Source organism: Gavialis gangeticus, unplaced genomic scaffold (genome assembly GCF_001723915.1).
Source record: "Gavialis gangeticus isolate Ggan-Ray unplaced genomic scaffold, GavGan_comp1, whole genome shotgun sequence".
Lineage (NCBI taxonomy): Eukaryota > Metazoa > Chordata > Crocodylia > Gavialidae > Gavialis > Gavialis gangeticus.
The window spans coordinates 10,388,677-10,393,229 of NW_017729025.1; positions in this window are offsets into that span (position 1 = coordinate 10,388,677).

Below are 4,553 nucleotides of genomic sequence, written 5' to 3' on the forward strand. Positions count from 1 at the left end.
CCCCCTCCACAGCCCACAGCTGGCAGGCACTCCCTGAGCAAGGAGGCGTGGCCACAGAGTGCTGCGCAGGAAGCTGGCACAGGGAGTACCCCCCCACACGGTTGGGGGGGGCTGGGGCTGTAGCCGCAGGGTGCCACAAGGGCAGCAGGCAGGGGGTGTAGGCAGTGCCAGCTGAATGCATCCCATGGCCGTGGGGTGGGGTGTGTACCCCTCGCACGCTCCCTGCAGACATGCGTCATGCCCCTCCTGTGCCAGGAGCGCCTGGTGTGCCTGGGTGCGTGTGTGTGTGTGTGTGTGCTGTGTGGCTGGGTGAGTGGGTATGTGTGTGGCATGTGGCAGGGGAGTGTGGCTGGGTGTGTGCGCATGTGGCTGGGTGGGCATGGCGTGAGGCAGGGTGTGGCTGTGGTGTGTGGCTGTGTCAGTGTATGGGTGGTGTGTGGCTGGGTGGGTCTGGGTGGGTGTGGTGTGGCACGTAGCTGGGTGGGTGTGGTGTGGATGGGTGTGGCGTGTGGCTGGATGGGTGTATGTGGCTAGGTGAGTGGGTGTGTGGGTGGCTGGGTGTGTGTGGCTTGGTGGGTGTGTGTGTGCATGTGGAATGTGGTGTGTGGCTGAGTGGGTCGCTGGGTGTGGCATGTGACTGGGTGTGTGGCATGTGGGTTGGTGGCATGTAGCTGGGTGGGTGTGGGTGTGGCTGGGGGGGTGACGTTGCACACAGCCGGATGCAGAGTGGCAGCAGCACAGGGCGGTGGGTGGTAGCGCTCTGTCCCTGCCACCCACCCATCATTCTTGACAGGCACTTTGCTAGTCCAGATATAAAAAGAGCCAACCAACTATAAAGTTAGTGCTTGAAAATGTGTAACAACCCTATAGCTGATTTCTATCCAGCTTTAATTTGAACGTGTAGCAGGGCCCTATCTCTTGGAAAATGGCTGTACAGACACCGGATTTTTTTATGGCTGCATACCATAAACAGGACAAGAGCTGTTGTATTTCTTAGAAAAAAAGTAGCATACTAAAGAACATCATTCTCCATTCATCTTTAAGAGTCCTTGCGTTCATCTCCTAAATTTATGTAAGGCACTTATCACTATGGTATCCAATCACTAATTGAATTAGTGCATCAGTGCATGTGTGTCTATGTATGAAAATGCCTTAGGCCCAGATTATGAAATGTGACATAGAAAGAAACAATTTAGGTGGGCTGACAAATCATAAATGTGTAAGTTGCTTTATACATAGATAGCTATACCAGTAAAAGATTTTCTTTATATTTAAAAATTTTGCATTTCTACACTGCAGACTTTTTTAAGTTCATTAGAATGATGGAAGAAGGTTACTCAGAATTTTATTCTGCTACTGGCCTTTTATTTTAAAAGGTAACCATCATAGTCTGAATTTCTGAAGCATGTCACAGAGTCGTGTACACAGAAATGACAACTGTAACAATATTGTTTTCTGATTCTGCCTGTCTTTCATCTCCTGATTAGGAGTGTGGCATGTTACTGTGAAAGGACCATTTTCAAAACATTGAGCACCACCTAATTTTACAATAAAATTAACAAAGATAAAACTATTAAATAACTTTAATCCATAAGACTCATATAAGGAAATCAAAATAAATAGAAGGAACAAATGCACATTATTTATGAGTCTGGGTTGAGGCAGCTGGTAGATTTCATGGGCAGATTGTGGGGTTAGCTGCCATTTTCGCAGGCTTATTGCAGTGGGCCCATCCCCATGCTTCTGATTGGGTGAGGAGCCCGGGACCCCTCTCCTCTGATTGGCTGCGAGGGCTGTCCATTAAATGGCTCTGTCCCTTGCTGTCAGTTGGTGGAGACAGGCAAGGCTGCAAAACAGCAGCGGCATGGTAAGGTTGGCCAACATTTTGTGTTCCCATAGGCGGATTATTTCATGGGCCCTTGGGGTCTGGGCCCAGGGGCCCCTGCCATTCAGGGACCCATGGATGCCTGGGTTCCCTCAGGAAACGGTGGGTTTTCCCTTGCAGGCGGGCAGTGTTCCAGCCTACAAGGGGTCCTGCTTAGGGCTGCCGGGAGCGGGACATGGGGTGCCTTGTGCATGTGCACGGCTGGAATGCAACTGGGCAGCATGGAGAGTAGCTCTTTGCAGGTAGGTCTATGGAGCGGAAGGGGTATGGGGGCAGCAGCAGATTGAGGTCCCTAGGCCCCGTGGCAGGTAGGGGCTGGGAGCGCTGCCCAGCCATGGAGGTGCATGGGACCCAGGGCTGGGGCAGGGAGCAGTACAAAGCCACACAGGGAGGCATAGGGTGGGGGGGCATGTGCCCCCCCATATTTGTGCACAAGGTGGATGCAGGCTGCCCACTGTGGGCTCCAGGTTCCTTGCTCACCTACCTGGCAGCAGTGGACAGGAGCAAAGCGTAGGGTGTGCATGCGGGTGTACATGCCCCCCCTGAGTGGGGCAGTGCACCCCCTACAAAAAGGGGGCTTACTGTCACTGTGCTCCTGCAGCTGCTGCCGCACTCCCACTGCCGTGCCCCCACAACTGCCAGGGGCACATGTCATTCATGGCAGTGGGGGTGATGAGTTGTGCCTTCTGCTGCCAGGTGGGAAGGGGGTGCGTGGCTGGTGCAGAGTCCCCAGGGCAAAGGCAGCAGGGTGGACAGCCCGCATCTACCCTTGCCCCGCTTGGCCCTTCTCCGCTGCAGCTGTGGTGGGGGGGAGAGAGGGCTGGGAGCAGTGAGGAGAGGTGGACAAGTGCCACCCTACCCCCAGCCTAGCAGAGTCTACCCAGCCTCCCCCACAGGGCACAGAGACCTGCCCTGCCCTTGGCAGCAGCAGCAGCATCAGGAGGGAAAGCCCACCCCCACCCATCACCACCACTGCTGTCCCCACTGCGGTGTGGGGGGCCCCCAATTTTCTGCTTGCCCACAGCCCCAGTATATCTTAATCTGCCGCTGTGGGTTCCCCTTTATGCCAGCAGTCCCCCCAGACCACAGCAGCCATGAGGACTGCTGACTTCTGGGAAGCCAGCATTTTATTTTCAGTACAGTTTTGTGTTTTTCTGCAGATTTCACAGGCATTGCCCGATTTTGTGGACAATGCCAGATTTCACAATTTCCACCAAAGCACAGTTTGAGTAGGTCCCTATTTATGAGCCTGTCTCAGGGATTTGATCCCACATTGTACCACTGTGAATTATTTTTTCATGCCTTAGGGAATGCCAACCAAATAAATAAGACATTTAACTTCAATAAATATGCATTTAATAAAAATAACCTGATAAAGTCGCCTAAGTAGTGAAGAATATGCAAAGGAGTTACAAAACAAGCGGTATGTGTACAAGACAAAGGACAACATAATTATCATGTAAACAACCAGTAATCAAATACTACTAACAGCATGCAGCATCTATTTTTTTAAATGCATAAAAATAAAATTAAACACTAAACATGCTAAATTAAAAATTCTTAACTGAAATTAAACATTCAAATGTGATTATAATGTAAGAAAGAATCAATGTGAATAGCTTAGGTTCACAGCAACATAATATAATGGGTTTAATAGAATGGAAGTATTAATATTCAGTAATATCAGGGAGGTAAAACAGAAGCCAGTATCTAAAAAAGGGGCCATCTAAAAACTTAACAGAATACCTTGATGAAATTATATAATTCAAATTAATTATCAGAATAAGCTTTGGTCAAACTGTTAGTGAGGATACATGTAAAGATAGTATACACATTATAAGATACATTGAAAAATCCAAAAACCTGCAACTTCTTTTCAGATGTAATTCAACAAAGTTAAGCTAGTCACAACCTATTTTACATAAAAAACAGAACGTCAAGTGTCAAAATAATGGGTTTGCATATGATAAGGGGACTGTATTAGTAAGTGATATTGAAAAGAACCAGTAGCCAAGATAAAAGCATTGCCTAAGTATTGGTAGCCTATACACACAATATCAAAGCTGAGACAAAGTTCAACAAAAATGATATTTCTCTCTTTCCAAAACAGATCATCACTGCACAAGCTAAGAGGGAAGAGAAAAGAGAAACATGGGGATGTGCATGTATATGTCTCACACACAGAAGCATTAATAAAACTGTGGGAAGAAGTTGAGCGTAAGACATGAAAAGGTTATTACACATCAGGAGAGTAGTGACCAACTGCTGGGACTTTTACTATAGTTCCAAAATACGCTGATTTGACAAGATGATAAAATGCAATGTAGGTAAACACAACAGCTGCTGTTTGCAAGTTTAAATCATTGTGTAAGGGTATATAATACAGCAGAATGACTGTGTTAATGCTTTTTTAAGAAAACAGCCACTTAACTTGAAGAGCATTCTGGTGGCCACCTTGGCCTTAAAACACCCCAAAAGACAAGTGGTCTCCGCAAAGATACACTAGGTTTGTTAAAAAAACCATTGAGCAATACACAGCACAGCTTTACTCCCTGGAGTCCTGTGATTCAGATTTGTTGCTATCTTACGAAAAGTTTCCTGACTTGAACATGGTTAAATGCACTTTATGTCTTTCTTGCCTTTAGATGGCTCTTCTTTTGTAATTTGG